Source organism: Hyperolius riggenbachi, chromosome 4 (genome assembly GCF_040937935.1).
Source record: "Hyperolius riggenbachi isolate aHypRig1 chromosome 4, aHypRig1.pri, whole genome shotgun sequence".
NCBI lineage: Eukaryota > Metazoa > Chordata > Amphibia > Anura > Hyperoliidae > Hyperolius > Hyperolius riggenbachi.
The window spans coordinates 48391128-48408677 of NC_090649.1; the positions used below are offsets into that span (position 1 = coordinate 48391128).

Sequence of the window (17550 nt, forward strand, 5' to 3'; positions counted from 1 at the left end):
ATCGGGAGCACATGTGGAGCACATTGGCAAGAGGTGGTGGCCTAAATGATTTAACCGCGTTTCGCAGGTCACAATCCTGCTTCATCAGGCAATAAATTGGAGAATGCAGAATCCGGTCTGTAAAGCGGCCAAGCACCAATGCGGCGCCCAGAGGCGCTTGGCCATGTTACAGGCCAGATTCTGCATTCTCCAATTTATTGTCTGATGAAGCAGGATTGTGACCGGCGAAACGCATTGCTCGTTTGGAGTATCTAATAAATGTTACTGTGAATTATAGTATCGTCTCACAGTCTGTTTTCTCGACGAGGGAGGTAAGTCCACCAAACTTCCCCCTTTTAAAGAGAACCAGAGACGAAGCACCCTCATGTATTTTATTACATTTATCAGTGGGAACATGACAGTAAACACCTATCATACTTTTAGTTTTATTCTTCTCAGTCTAATCTATCTGTTATCAGCTGTGACAACAATTGCCCGACTAATTCAGTCGAGGTTTTACCTGGAATCATTATAGCTGAGTCACTCTTCTGTGGAGTCTTTTCAAGCCCAAGCCTTCTCCCTCCTGGCTCAGATTTCCTGCTTTGCATACTGAGAGCTGTGATGACATAGGAGGAGCTGCTGCTGCTGAGAGAGAAGCTCTGTGGCTGCAATATGATCCCTGTGTGCTCTGTGTGCACTAGATACTGGTGATGACTGCAGTTTCATTCCTATGAGAGACACTTCCTACAGGCAGCTGTACATCATACCAAAATGAAAGCACATAGAGAAAAGGCTGCATTTAGCCTAGATAGCAGCATAGTCTCATATAGCCTAGACAGCACATCCAGAACAACTCATAACCCGGAAGGAGAAGGGATATGAGCCGGCGGCCATATTTGATTTTTCCTGGAGAAATAATGGATAAAAAACACTAAAAAAGGCACACCAGAGCGGCAAAATTATCAGGTAGAGCATTTATTCTTTACAAGCTATCAACTGATATGTTTAATTTGTGTGAAAAGTTCATCTCTGGTTCCCTTTAACCTATTTTGGTTCCTGGACGTAGAAACTACGTCCAGGAACCATGCGCGCTACCGCACACTCCTGCGGCCGATCGCGCGCATGCACGCGCACTCCCGGCCGCGGATTCGGTAGCCACGGAATCAATGTATCGGGCTATGGTGCCCGATCACTGATTCCTCTCCCCCGCTGAAAAAGCGACAGCTTCTCTCGGAAGCTCTGCTTTTTCTGGCCGTTGCCTCCCCCCTGCATCACTCTAAGCGTGTGTTATGCTTAGAGTGACGTCATGTAAACAAACTCATGGCCGCCATCTTGTGGCCAAAAAGTAAAACTACAACTAAAAGTAAGAAAAATTAAAAACAACACACAATTACATTATAAAACTATAGTTTACATCCCACCCTCCCAAAAATACCCAAATAAAATGTTTAATATAAAAAACAAAAAAACATTACAATAAAAAAAACAAAAAAACATGTAAATATTTACCGAAAGATCTAAACTTTTTAAATATCAATGTAAAGATGAAATATTTCTATATGTTTTTTAATTTTAAACTTGTAAATAGTGATAGATGCAAAACGGAAAAAATGCACCTTTATTTCCAAATAAAATATTGTCGCCATACATTGTGATAGGGACATAATTTTAACGGTGTAATAACCGGGACATATGGGCAAATACAATACGTGAGTTTTAATTATGGAGGCATGTATTATTTTAAAACTATAATGGCTGAAAACTGAGAAATAATGATTTTTTTCTGTTTTTTCTTATTCTTCCTGTTAAAATGCATTTACAGTAAAGTGGCTCTTAGCAAAATGTACCCCCCAAAGAAAGCCTAATTGGTGGCGGAAAAAACAAGATATAGATCAGTTCATTGTGATAAGTAGTGATAAAGTTATAGGCTAATGAATGGGAGGTGAACATTCCTCAAGTGAAAACGACGGAACGCGAATGGGTTAAAGAGAAACTCCATCCAAGAATTGAACTTTATCCCAATCAGTAGCTGATACCCCCTTTTACATGAGAAATCTATTCGTTTTCACAAATGGATCATCAGGGGGCGCTGTATGACTGATATTGTGGTGTACACCCTTCCCACAAGAAACAAGAAAAGTACGTACTCCTGGCAGTTTCCTGTCTGTGAACCTTGCTGCATTGTGGGAAATAGCTGTTTCCAACTGCCAAAAAAAAGCATGCAGCAGCTACATCACCTACCAACAGTAAAATAGTCACCATGTAATAAATGTCAGAATGTAAATCAGGGATTTAAAAGATTTTACAATGGGCAAACACTGACTAAATCATTTATACATAATTATTGTAAAAATGAAGCACTTTTTTATTGCATTATTTTCACTGGAGTTCCTCTTTAAACGTTTTTTTAAACGGTTTTATCCTTACTGGCGCCTCTGTTTACCTACCTGCAATCAGTCTAGTCCACCCTTGGTGGAGGGTTGTATCCCCATATCTTTCCTGTCTACAGAGAGTGACTTCTTAAACCTGAGTGGGGTCAGGTTCTAATTCTCCCCACCTGCCTTTCCAGTGGTTGCCTTTGTGGCGAACTCTGTTGGTGAGTATAATCATTGCTTTTTTATATTCACCTACTACTGATCTAAATACTACACTATATTAGGCACTCGTTTTTTTTGTTCTTTATTTCTAGGAGGCAGAGTGGTTAGAGTCTCCAGGGATGTCAAACTGGTCCTTCGAGGGCCGAGGTCCTCACACATTTTTGACACGGCTCAAATGAATTGATGGGTCTGAATCAGGAAAGGTGAGGTCCATCAGGTAGAGCACAGTCCTCTCTTTCTCAGTCCATCCTAAACACTGGCATGGATCTGGCCCTCCAGGCCTGGAGTTGGACACTTGTGGTTAGATGGACAGCACTGGACTCAGGCTGGAAGGTGAGACCACTACTGATGCTACTGATGCTAAAGGGGACAGAGGCACAGAAGGGACACAGAGGGACAAAGGGTGCAAAGACACCGAAAGGACAGAGGGAGCAGAGACACAGAGGGGACAAATAAAAACAGAGGTGACAAAGACACAGAAGGGACAAATGCACTTAGGGGACAAAGGGAGCAGAGACTAGTGTTGGGCGAACACCTAGATGTTCGGGTTCGCGAATGTTCGCCGAACATCGCCGCGATGTTCGGGTGTTCGCGCCGAACTCCGAACATAATGGAAGTCAATGGGGACCTGAACTTTCGTGCTTTGTAAAGCTTCCTTACATGCTACATACCCCAAATTAGCAGGGTATGTGCACCTTGGGAGTGGGTACAAGAGGAAAAAAAATATTTGAAAAAGAGCTTATAGTTTTTGAGAAAATTGATTGTAAAGTTTCAAAGGAAAAACTGTCTTTTAAATGTGGAAAATGTCATGTTTCTTTGCACAGGTAACATGCTTTTTTTCGCCATGCAGTCATAAATGTAATACAGAGAAGAGGTTCCAGGAAAAGGGACCGGTAACGCTAACCCAGCACCAGCAGCAGCACACGTGATGGAACAGGAGGAGGCGCAGGAGGAGAAGGCCACGCTTTGTGAGACACAACAACCCAGGCCTTGCATGAGGACAAGAAGCGTGCGGATAGCATGCTTTGTACCGCCATGCAGTCATAAATGTAATAAAGATAAGTGGTTCAATAAACAGGGACCACGCGGCAACGCTAACCCAGCAGCAGCAGACGTGATGGAACAGGAGGAGGCGCAGGAGGAGAAGGCCACGCTTTGTGAGACACAACAACCCAGGCCTTGCATGAGGACAAGAAGCGTGCGGATAGCATGCTTTGTACCGCCATGCAGTCATAAATGTAATAAAGATAAGTGGTTCAATAAACAGGGACCACGCGGCAACGCTAACCCAGCAGCAGCAGACGTGATGGAACAGGAGGAGGCGCAGGAGGAGAAGGCCATGCTTTTTGAGACACAACAACCCAGGTCTTGCATGAGGACAAAAAGCGTGCGGATATAGCAGCAATGCTTTTTGCCGCCATGCAGTCATAAATGTAATACAGATGAGAGGTTCAATAAACAGGGACCGGAAACGCTACACCATCCCAGATGTTCATTGGTCATGTTACTTGGTTGGGGTCCTGGAGTGTTGCGTAGTCATTTCCAATCCAGGATTGATTCATTTTAATTTGAGTCAGACGGTCTGCATTTTCTGTGGAGAGGCGGATACGCCGATCTGTGACGATGCCTCCGGCAGCACTGAAACAGCGTTCCGACATAACGCTGGCTGCCGGGCAAGCCAGCACCTCTATTGCGTACATTGCCAGTTCGTGCCAGGTGTCTAGCTTCGATACCCAATAGTTGAAGGGTGCAGATGGATTGTTCAACACAGCTACGTCATCTGACATGTAGTCCTTGACCATCTTCTCCAGGCGATCGGTGTTGGAGGTGGATCTGCACGCTTGCTGTTCAGTGGGCTGCTGCTGCATGGGTGTCAGAAAATTTTCCCACTCCAAGGACACTGCCGATACCATTCCCTTTTGGGCACTAGCTGCGGCTTGCGTTGTTTGCTGCCCTCCTGGTCGTCCTGGGTTTGCGGAAGTCAGTCTGTCGGTGACAACTGGCTAGAGGAGGGGGAGGATGTCAATCTCCTCTCTAAAGTCTCCACAAGGGCCTGCTGGTATTCTTCCATTTTGACCTGTCTGACTCTTTCTTCAAGCAGTTTTGGAACATTGTGTTTGTACCGTGGATCCAGAAGGGTATAAACCCAGTAATTGGTGTTGTCCAGAATGCGCACAATGCGTGGGTCACGTTCAATGCAGTCTAGCATGAATTGAGCCATGTGTGCCAGAGTCCTACCAGAATCCTCATCATCCTCTTGTGAGCGTTGTGATAGTTGTTGTGATGCATCATAGTCGTCACCTTCCTCCTGGTCTGCTTCTGCTGACCATTCGCGCTGAATTGTGGAAGTCCAACGTGCACCGCTCTGGCCCCCGTCAGTGGTGGCATGAAATTCCTGCTCCAACTCCAGCTGTTCCTCCTCCTCTTCTTCGTCATAGCTGCTGGGGCCAGCGTTCCCTGAGGCGGATGGCCTGATGTTGGTACCATCACGCTGATCGTTTTCTCCTTCAGATTCCCCCAGTTGCATCATGACAGCTGTTTCCTTGATTTTCAACATTGACCTCTTCAGTAAACACAGCAGTGGTATGGTAATGCTGACTGAAGAGTTGTCACTGCTCACAAGCAACGTGGATTGCTCAAAATTTTGGAGGACTTGGCAGAGGTCCAACATGTTGTCCCAATCGGATCCACAGAAGCTTGGCAGCTGTCCGGATGCGCCTCGGTACTGCGCCGTCATGTACTGGACCACTGCACTCTTCTGCTCACAAAAGCGGGCTAGCATGTGCAGCGTAGAATTCCAGCGCGTAGGGACATCACACAGCAAGCGATGGTGGGGGAGATTGAAGCGCTCCTGCATCTTGGCGAGTACCCCCGAAGCAGTACTGGAATTTCTACAATGTTTGGCCACTCGACGCACCTTCAACAGAAGATCGGCCACGCCTGGGTATGTCCTCAGGAACCGCTGAACTACTAGGTTCATCACGTGCGTCAGGCAAGGGATGTGTGTCAGCTTAGCCAACCTTAAAGCGCGAATGAGATTACTCCCATTATCACACACAACCATGCCCGGTTTCAGGTCCAGCGGTGCCAGCCACAAATCCGTCTGTTCCTTTATTCCCTTCCAAATTTCCTCCCCTGTGTGCTGCTTATCCCCAAGGCAGATCAGCTTCAGCAACGCTTGCTGACGCATGCCAACAGCTGTGCTGCACTGCTTCCACGATCCTACTGCTGCTGGGTTAGCGTTTCCGGATGAGGTACAGCTTTGAGATGCGTTGGAGGAGAAGGAGTCAGAGAGGTAGGTGCTGCTGTTGTTATCCAGTGGGAGGGACGGCGGTGCAGCTGTTTGCGGCGTGGGCAACACCCGCGCCGTAGCAGGTGAGGAATCGCTGCCAGGCTCCACAAGGTTCACCCAGTGCGCGGTAAGGGAGATGTATCGACCCTGGCCGAACGCACTCGTCCAGGTGTCAGTGGTGAGGTGAACCTTGCAGGCAACGGCATTCTTCAAGCTTCGGGTTATTTTGCTGACCACGTGCTCATGCAACTCAGGCACTGCAGAGCGCGCAAAGTGGTAGCGGCTGGGAACCACGTAACGTGGGATGGCCACTGACATCATGCCCTTGAAGCTGTTTGTCTCCACCACTCGATATGGCAGCATTTCGCAGGCCAGAAGCTTGGCTATGCTGGCTGTTACTGCCACGGCCCGGGGGTCATTTGCTGGCAATTTCCTCTTGCGCTCAAACATCTCCGACACAGACAACTGAACCGTAGCGCTGCACACGGAAGGGCTGTTGGTAGTTGTGTTTGATGAACACTGGGAGACCTCAAGAGCACTACTCCGGAAAGTGACAGTGTCAGCGCCGTCTGATGTTTGTGAATGTTGTGAACCACGCAATGGCTGGGCTACTGCTGCTGCTGAGGCGGGTCTGGTGGTGAGTCTGGTGAACCCAAGGGAGGCAGTGTTGCTGGTACCCTGTCCTGCCGCGTTTGCCCACAGAGTGGGATGTTTGGATAGCATGTGGCGGCTCATGCTGGTGGTGGAGAGGTTGTTAATACTTTTCCCCCTGCTCAGGCGGGTCTTGCACACCTTGCAAATCGCCATGGTAACATCCTCAGTGCAGTCTTCAAAGAAAGCCCAGACTTTGGAGCACCTGCCTTGCTGGCGATTTCTGTTTGCTCCTCTTTTGCCTCTCACTTGAACGTCCACGCTTGTGGTGCCTGAAATTGCGCGCCGCCTACCTTGTGGCACAAGGCGAACTCGTGCAGCAGTGGGTTCTTCAACAGAGTCATCTGTGCTTCTGCTACGACGGCGATGTTCTCGTTCACAAACAAAATCTGGGTCTCTGTCCACATTGTCCATACCCTCCTCTTCCATCTCCTCAAACTCGTCATATGTCATTGTGGGGGGCCGCCGCCATGGAGTAGAGCTCCCCAGAACAACCTCTGCGCAGCTCACTCCAACGTCGTCTTCCAGATCTTGTCGGCCGACCTCCTGCAATTGCAACCCCTCCTGCCCAACTTGCTCTGGGATTTGGGTTTCCGAGTCCTCCTCGGACTCGCCTTGTATTTCAGTGCGCGGTGCATTTCCCACAGTTAATGGTTGTGAATCTGGGCACAACATTTCTGGCTGTTCCTCCATTGACCTTTGAAAGGTGGAAGTTTGTTGGGCTGGGAATAGCTCCTGCGAATACCCCATTGTGTCCTGAGGTAATTCATCGGACTGGTTATCTGGCAGTTGTGTGCGTGGTGTCGCTGCCGGTTGTGTCAGCTTTGTGCCCACTGGCTCCTTGTAACTGGCTGAGGACTCGGACCTCGTGCGTGATGTGCTGGTGCTGCTTAACCCACTGCTGGACGCTTGAGAGGTCATCCAAGTAATTATCTGGTCCTGCTCTTTTGGATTTGTGAGGGTTGTTGTCCTGGACAACATGGGCGGTATTGAGTGGGTTTTCTTGGGTGCTCCCCTGTGGCCTGTACGTGAACCATCAGGGGAAACACCTCTTCCCTTGCCCCTCCCTCTTTCACCGGATTTCTTCCTCATTTCACTTATCCTTACAGTACACGCTGACTGGCAGCAGTACAGTGGCAGTACAGAAATGCTATACAGTACCACTATTCCCAGCAGCGACACAGAGCACAATGCTATACAGTGGCGGGTGAGCGGTGTACTACTATTCCCAGCAGACACAGAGTGGCAGTAAACAGAATGCTATATAGTGTGGCTGAGCGAGGTACACAGAGTGGCAGTAAACAGAATGCTATATAGTGTGGCTGAGCGAGCGGAGTACTACTATTCCCAGCAGACACAGAACAGTAAACAGAATGCTATATAGTGTGGCTGAGCGAGGTACACAGAGTGGCAGTAAACAGAATGCTATATAGTGTGGCTGAGCGAGCGGTGTACTACTATTCCCAGCAGACACAGAACAGTAAACAGAATGCTATATAGTGTGGCTGAGCGGTGTACCACTATTCCCAGCAGCGACACACAGCACAATGCTATACAGTGGCCGGTGAGCGGTGTACCACTATTCCCAGCAGCGACACAGAGCACAATGCTATACAGTGGCGGGTGAGCGGTGTACCACTATTCCCAGCAGCGACACAGAGCACAATGCTATACAGTGGCGGGTGAGCGGTGTACCACTATTCCTAGCAGCGACACAGAGCACAATGCTATACAGTGGCGGGTGAGCGGTGTACCACTATTCCCAGAAGACACAGAACAGTAAACAGAATGCTATATAGTGTGGCTGAGCGAGGTACACAGAGTGGCAGTAAACAGAATGCTGAGCGAGCGGTGTACTACTATTCCCAGCAGCGACACAATGACTGGGGGGACCCTGGCTAGCGTGGCTGGAGCGCGAACTACCCTGCCTGCATACCCAAAGCTAAACCCACAGACAAATGGCGGAAATATGACGTGGTTCGGGTATTTATTTACCCGAACCACGTGACAGTTCGGCCAATCAGAGCGCGTTCGGGTTCGAACCACGTGACCCGTTCGGCCAATCACAGCGCTAGCCGAACGTTCGGAGAACGTTCGGCCATGCGCTCTTAGTTCGGCCATGCGGCCGAACGGTTTGGCCGAACACCATCAGGTGTTCGGCCCGAACTCGAACATCACCCGAACAGGGTGATGTTCTGCAGAACCCGAACAGTGGCGAACACTGTTCGCCCAACACTAGCAGAGACACAGAGGGGACAAATAGACACACAGGGGACAAAGTCCCAGAAGGGGCAGAGGCACTGAGGGGACAAAGGGGGACATAGGCACAGAGGGGACAAATAGACACAGTGGGGATGAGGACAGAAAGGACAAAGGCGCTGATGGGAAAAAGGGGGACAGAGGCACAGACCAGATAAAGAGACACAGAGGGGACAAAGACACAGAAGGTACAAATGCACTGAGAAAACAAAGGGGATCAGAGACAGAGAGGGGACACAGAGCGGCGGAGGCATAGAGGGGACAGAGGCACAGAGGAGACAAAGAAGCAGAGAGGTACATGGGGAAACAGAGCCACAGAGGGGGACAAGCAGGTGCAGATGGAGACAGAGAGGCAAAGAAGAAGACAGAGAGGCACAGAGAGGAAACAAAGGCACTGAAGGGGACAAACAAGCATAGAGGGGAACAGAGAGACACAGAGGAGGACACTGGAGGCAAATGGGGAATCATAGGTGGTGCAGAGTATAGAGGTGGAACAGTGATCCAACTTAAGAACAGATTCAGGTTAAGAAAGAACCTACATCTCTGTCCTGTTCATTCACCGGTGACTACCTGTAAACCTTACTGTATATATGCCCAAAGCAGGGCCTTAGGATCCACATGAAATTTGTAAGGGGAAAAAAATCTGATTGACAGCTGGATTTATCGACTCCGGCTAAACTATGATTGAGAAAGTCGGGGCGAGCGTCCCAGAGTCTCGCGACCCGCATTCTGTCTGTCAGGCGATGACATGAGGGAATGTGGATGTCATTTATGATGTAATGAATTACACCAGACTGTAAATGAAGCCAGACAATGAGGTCATAAAACGGGATTCTGGATGTAATGAAGGTGGGGGAGGGGAAGCGGAATGATTCTCCATTTGTAACCGTTTCCTGCATTACAGTCACTCTCAGCAATCGCGCCTGTGAAATGCGGCTGGCCTTTTAAAAAGTAATAGACAGCCGTGCCGGTGACGGGGATCCTATCAGATGAAATGCTAGCGGATGCATTATCAGGATGATTGAGAGTTTAACATCGCTAAACGCTGCTTCTTTAATCATAATTCTCTCCGCAACTTCGGAAGCAACTCAAAGACCAGGGAGTTGGGAGAGCTTAATGAGTTGGTGTACTTATTCTTCACAAATTATCTTACAGTGACCGCACCGTGACCACAGACAGAAACAGTGACCGCACTGTGACCACGGACAGAGACAGTGACCGCACTGTGACCACAAACAGAGACAGTGACCGCACTGTGACCACAGAGATAGTGACCGCACTGTGATCATGGACAGACACTGTGACTGCACTGTGACCACGGACAGAGATAGTGACCGCACTGTGACCACAGAGACAGTGACCGCACTGTGACCATAGGCAGACACTGTGACTGCACTGTGACCACGGACAGGCACTGTGACTGCACTGTGACCACGGACAGATACTGTGACTGCACTGTGACCACGGACAGACACTGTGACTGCACTGTGACCACAGAGGCAGTGACCGCACTGTGACCACGGACAGATACTGTGACCGCACTGTGACCATGGACAGATACTGTGACTGCACTGTGACCACGGACAGACACTGTGACTGCACTGTGACCACGGACAGACACTGTGATTGCACTGTGACCACCAATAGACACTGTGACTGAACGGTGACCACGGACAGAGACAGTGATCGCACCGTGACCACGGACAGGCACTGTGACCACGGACAGACACTGTGATTGCACTGTGACCACGGACAGACACTGTGATTGCACTGTGACCACGGACAGACACTGTGACTGCACTGTGACCACGGACAGACACTGTGATTGCACTGTGACCACGGAAAGACACTGTGACTGCACTGTGACCACGGACAGACACTGTGATTGCACTGTAACCACGGACAGACACTGTGACTGCACTGTGACCACGGACAGACACTGTGTCCACAGACAGACACTGTGACCAAGGACAGACACTGTGACCACAGACAGACACTGTGACCACGGACAGACACTGTGACTGCACTGTGACCATGGAAAGACACTGTGACTGCACTGTGACCACGGACAGACACTGTGACTGCACTGTGACCACAGACAGACACTGTGACCACAGACAGACACTGTGACTACGGACAGACACTGTGACCATGGAAAGACACTGTGACTGCACTGTGACCACGGACAGACACTGTGACCATGGACATGCACTGTGACTGACCACAGACAGAGACTGCACTGTGACCACAGACAGAGACAGTGACTGCACTATGATCACGGACAGAGACAGTGGCCGCTCTGTGACCACGGTCAGAGACAGTGACCGCAGTGTCACTACGGACAGGCACTGTGACTGAACTATGATGACCACAGAAAGACACTGTGACCACGGACAGAGACTGTGACTAAACAGAGCACTGGAAAATGGGTTGTAGGACAGAAGAATCTTCAAAGTTGAGGATATGCTACAAACCTGGCACACACTGTGGAGGGGAAACAGTAAAAAAGGGCGCAGGTGGCTAGTGGACAAATCGGGCGCCGCCATTCACTCCCATAATAAATATCGTTTACTGGGCACCGAACAGGAAAAAAGGGCGCCCGAGAATAATAATGTTTTCCAACAGCGCCCGAAGATTTTTTAATGTTTTATAACTGCTTGTGATGATTTACGTTTCCTATTTCAATAAAACTTTATTTTAAATGTTATCCCTTACTGTTTGTAAAACATTATTATTCACAAAATAAAGCGATCAGTACGTAACGTAAATCCTACTAATATAATAAATGGGAGAGTTCGGATGTTTGGATGTTTGTTACTCGATCACGCAAAAACGGCTGAACGGATTTGAATGAAATTTGGCACACACATAGTACATTACCTGGAATAAAGTATAGGATACTTTTTATTTCCATAACCAAAAAGGGGGCGGAGACAAATACAAATTTCACTGGAAAATGTAAACTGCAACAATTCTTACACTGTTAATGTCAGGCTTCTTAAACTTTGCACAGTTGGTCGTTGGGTGACTGGGATTAATATTCAGAAAGGTGGGTGGAGTCTATAAAAGCCAATCAAAATTAACCTATTGATTTTCAAGGGGAATATTTACATTGCTGCCATTCTTGCACTGTTAATGGCACAAGCCTCAAACCTGGTACAGTTGATCATTGGGTGACTAGGGTTCAATTTCAGAAAGGGGGAGGAGCCACAAACAGCCAATTAAATTTGTTTCATTTCAATGCACATTATTGATGCCAAACACCGCAAAGATCACAAACTTGGTAATTGATTAATTGTGTGTTAGGGTAAGAAAAGTAGGCACAGCCAACACCAGCCAAATACATAAAAGGGCAACGCCTGGTCATAAGTGGGCGGAGACAAATACAAATTTTACTGGGAAAATGTAAACAGCAGCCATTCTTACACTGTTAATGGTAGGGTTCTCAAACTTTGCACAGTTGGTTACTGGGTGACTGGGATTAATATACAGAAAAGTAGGTGGAGTCTATAAAAGCCAATCAAAATTAACCTATTGATTTTCAAGGGGAATATTTACATTGCTGCCATTCTTGCACTGTTAATGGCACAAGCCTCAAACCTGGTACAGTTGATCATTGGGTGACTAGGGTTCAATTTCAGAAAGGGGGTGCAGCCACAAACAGCCAATTAGATTTGTTTCATTCCAATGCAAATTATTGATGCCAAACACTGCAAAGCTCACAAACTTGGTAATTGAATAATTGATTCATTGCGTGTGAGGGTTAGAAAAGTGGGCACAGCCAACACCAGCCAAATACATAAGCGGGCAACACCGGGTCATAAGTGGGCGGAGACAAATACAAATTTTACTGGGAAAATGTAAACTGCAGCCATTCTTACACTGTTAATGGTAGGGTTCTCAAACTTTGCAAAGTTGGTTACTGGGTGACTGGGGTTAATATTCAGAAAAGTGGGTGGAGCCTACAAAAGGCAATAAAAAATTACCTATAGATTTTTCAGGGGAATATTTCATTGCTGCCATTCTTGCACTGTTAATGGCACAAGCCTCAAACCTGGTACAGTTGATCATTGGGTGACTGGGGTGTAAATTTATAAAAGGGGGTGTGTCAGAATCTCATATTAATGCAGATAAATGATCGACTCCCTAGCCAGACTGTGCACAAATGTTAAATGGTTTTCAGATAATTTGAGTGAATTTCAAGACTCATGAGTATGAGCAGAAAACAGAAATAGGTTGTGTAATTTACAGCATTATTGTTGGAAGTGAGCTGTTTATTCCTACAAGGTTAAAAGTGAGATAGTATTGAAAAAATGTTCACATGTTATGCAGTATTGTTGTGTTAGTAAGATCAACCGTCTAAGTTCAAGATATACACTGCTTAAGCTAAGCCTATTTTATACGCAAGATGTTAATGACATAGTGTTCACACATATCTAATAAGCTGATCAATAATATACACTTTATGACAGATTGTATTAAACAGTAGGCCTTAAGCCTTGTGCCTGCTACTACCACACATAACCACAAGGGGCATCTAGATATCCTTATCTAAAAATAAAGAGTGAGGTAATGTTATAAAAAGAACATGACTTCATGTAAAATCCCCTACCCCGACACCATATTGGAAAAATTACAATAAAATTGCCTGGCAGGCTAGCACATTGGAGATCAAGCCTGAAACTCTACTGAGATCGATTGAGGCCTAGCAAGAGACTACCTTCCATTGTGATTCTGAAACCCAAGAGAGGTAATATGCAATTATTCTTGGTGAATGTATTGACAATAGCTATACAAAAGTTAAAGACTTGTCATTTTCACACTTCAACAGTTTTTGAGTTTTTTAGATAACTTTTTTTCTATGTTATTTTTCATATACAATCAGTAAGCATTACTATTCAAATGCAAATGCAAGCTTAGAGATAATTACCAAGCTTTGATGGATTAAGATATATCTACTTTAAGTTCTTTATATAAGAATAGAACTTCATATATCATTTTTTAAGGATAAAGCTATATTGTGTATAACATACACTGTACAATACAGAGACAACAACAATCGATGAAGGATAAAAGCTACAGCAGAATATTTGCGATATTGAAATGGACTCTTTGAACTAAAGGAACTTTGAAAATGTATTTTTTGGATGATTGACAACAACTGGAGAGATGTATATTCCTGTATATATAAGCTTTATCATTTTTTTAATAACAAGATCATTTTATAAAATTCAGCAGCTGAGTGTTGCGTTTTTCTTTCAGAGGTAAAACTGTTAACCTATAAATATTCTGTTTATAGTGAGCTACGCACCCACTACTGTCTAATCTTGGTTATGACGACCTTAAGGCTGGCCCTTTAAGGTAGTTAGTAATCATTTTAAGCAGATATCGATCAGATATTTGACAGGTGGAGCCACAAACAGCCAATATGATTTGTTTCATTTTAATGCAGGTTATTGATGCCAAAGACCGCAAAGCTCACAAACTTGGTCATTGAGTAATTGAGTGTTAGGGTTAGGAAAAGTGGGCGCAGCCAGCACCTGCAAAATACATAATCGGGCAATGCCGGGTCATCAGTAGGTGGAGACAAATGCAAATTTAACTGAGAAAATGTAAACTGCAGCGATTCTTACACTTTTAATGGTAGGGTTCTCAAACGTTGCACAATTGGTCACTGTGTGACTGGGATTAATATTCAGAGAAGTGGGTGGAGCCTACAAAAGCCAATCAAAATTCACATATTGATTTTCAAGGGGAATTTGTAATTGCTGCCATTCTTGCACTGTTAATGGCACAAGCCTTAAACATGGTACAGTTGGTCATTGGGTGACTGGGGTTAAATTCAGACAAAGGGGTGGAGCCACAAACAGCCAATCAGATTTGTTTAATCTCAATGCAAATTATTGATGCTAAAGACCGCAAAGCTCACAAACTTGGTTATTGAGTAATTGTGTGTTAGGGTTAGAAACAGTAGGCGGAGCCAACACCAGCCAAATACATACCTGAACTAAGTTAGGAAATAAGTGGATGGAGAAAAATACAAATTTCATTGCGCAAATGTAAACTGCAGCCATCAGGGGCGTAGCAATAGGGGGTGCAGAGGTAGCGACTGCATCGGGGCCCTTGGGCCAGAGGGGCCCCGAAGGGCCCTCCCTCATCTACAGTATTAGCTCTCTATCGGTCCTGTGATCAAAATAATTACTTCTATAGGTACTTTGAATAGTGGTAATCATTAACAAACTATTCCTCATCCCCTTCTTGCACCTCTGACACTGTAGTTGCCATTGGCAAGTTTTGGTGCGCCGTATCAATTGTTATGTATAGAGTGCTTGGGGGGCCCCATTGTAAAACCTGCATCAGGGCCCACAGCTCCTTAGCTACGCCACTGGCAGCCATTCTTACACTGTTAATGGTAGGGTTCTCAAACTTTGCACAGTTGGTCACTGGGTGACTGGGATTAATATTCAGAAAAGTGGGTGGAGCCCATAAAAGCCAATCAAAATCCACCTATTGATTTTTAAGGGGAATATTTAATTGCTGCCATTCTTCCACTGTTAATCACCTGTACCTGGTACAGTTGGCCATTGGGTGATTGGGGTTCAAAATCAGAAAAGGGGTTGAGCCACATCCAATCAGATTATTTTTATTTCATTGCAAATTATTGATGCCAAAGACCGCAAAGCTCACATACTTGGTCATTAAGTAATTGTGTGTTAGGGTTAGGAAAAGTGGGCAGAGCCAACACTAGCCAAATACATACCCGGGCAACGCCGGGCGTCCAGCTAGTTGTAATATATTTTATCCCTTACTCTTTCTAAAACATTATTCTACACACAATACAGTGATCACTAAGGAGGGTCGTAGGTTTAGGCACCACCAGGGGGATCTTAGGTTTAGGCACCACCAGGGGGGTCTTAGGTTTAGGCACCACCAGGGGTGTTTTAGGTTTAGGCACCACCAGGGGGGTCTTAGGTTTAGGCACCACCAGGGGGGTCTTAGGTTTAGGCACCACCAGGGGGGTCTTAGGTTTAGGCACCACCAGGGGGGGTCTTAGGTTTAGGCACCACCAGGGGGTCTTAGGTTTAGGCACCACCAGGGGGGGTCTTAGGTTTAGGCACCACCAGGGGGGTCTTAGGTTTATGCACCACCAGGGGGGTCTTAGGTTTAGGCACCACCAGGGGGGTCTTAGGTTTAGGCACCACCAGGGGGGTCTTAGGTTTAGGCACTACCAGGGGGGTCTTAGGTTTAGGCACCACCAGGGGGTCTTAGGTTTAGGCACCACCAGGGGGTCTTAGGTTTAGGCACCACTAGGGGGGGTCTTAGGTTTAGGCACCACCAGGGGGGTCTTAGGTTTAGGCACCACCAGGGGGGTCTTAGGTTTAGGCACCACCAGGGGGTCTTAGGTTTAGGCACCAATACGGGGGTCTAGGGGTTAGGGGTAGGTACAGGGAGGGTTACTTACTAATTTTTTTTTAACATTATTATGCATTTCAGTTTTTAAACGGAAGATTAACGGTTTCACAATTGCAGATTTCATGCACATTATTTAATGATTTATAACTTTATAAAACATTATTTATAAACGAAATATAGTACAATATATTTTTAAACGTTATCCATGCTTATCGTTTAAAACCCCGCGCCCCTTTTTCCCAGCGCCCCTTTTTAACATACGCCTGTGGAGGGCCCTGCCATTCTGGGGAGCAATACAGAAACCAGGGCCACTAAAGGTTGTCGGGGAGGGGCATACATTAAAAAAAAGAGGGTGCACGGAAGTTTGGGTGCCCAGTAATGCTGACAACATGATGGGACTTGCCTCTCTGAAATGAGGGAGTGCCGAGGGAAGGATAGGGTTAACGGGCCTCTGTACGGAGGTTGGGGGAGAAGTAGGAAGTGGAAAGGATGGGCTTACTCTCACCAGTGCGCTGGGGTAAGCAATCTCCGCCCACCTTCCCTTGTTGGTTTGTGGTATTTGTGTGTTGTCACTAACATCTGTTTTGTTTTTCAGAGTTTGGCTGTGGGAATGTGTTTTGTGTGCCTGTCATGGCAGTGAGGTGAGAGAGGCTCCTCAGGCCTAGAAACGGTCGGTGGCTTTTGGTGGTGGGTAGATCCGCCTCCGTGTGGTTTCTCTCTGGTGATGAGGATTGATGACAGGGAGGAGAGTTTTTTGGTTGCACACAACTGTCCCTGAGTCAGTTTGAGGCCTATTCAAGTTGTGCTTCTTTCTGGGTTCACAGCCTTGCAAGCCTCTCCCTCGGAGGGGCATCTGAATATGTTTTGGTTAGTTGTTATATGTTTTTGCTATTTTTTTGTTACTGTATTTATTTTAAAGGGGAACTTCAGCCTAAACACACATACTGTCATTAAGTTACATTAGTTATGTTAATTAAAATAGATAGGTAATATAATCTCTTACCCACCCTGTTTTAAAAGAACAGGCAACTGTTTGGGATTTCATGGGGGCAGCCATCTTTTTGGTTTAAAGGAGGCAACAGGAAGCATGAGACAGTTCCAATTGTATTGATCACCCCTCCCAGCTGCGAGCGCTTGGCTTCAAATCTAAAATTCAAAATTAAAAAACACAAATTTGCACCAAAACAGCAGAAGGAGAACAACATCACAAATCCCATCATGCTTTGCACAGCATCAGGGGAAAAATGCCCAGGCAGATTTCTTTGATGGGGTGGAGCTTAGCTTCTGTGCAGCTAGAAATAATGCTTGGGTAAGAAAAACATAGTTCTGATGCTGTGAAACTGTTAAAGAAACACCAAG

At 46.4% G+C, this 17550-nt stretch overlaps 1 protein-coding gene across 2 annotated transcripts in view; it reads right to left on the reverse strand.

Annotated features, from left to right (window-relative positions):
- The window catches only part of PKHD1 (PKHD1 ciliary IPT domain containing fibrocystin/polyductin), a 607682-nt gene that overhangs the window by 55658 nt on the left and 534474 nt on the right, over positions 1-17550 (reverse strand). The gene's annotated exons all lie outside the window — the stretch shown is intronic.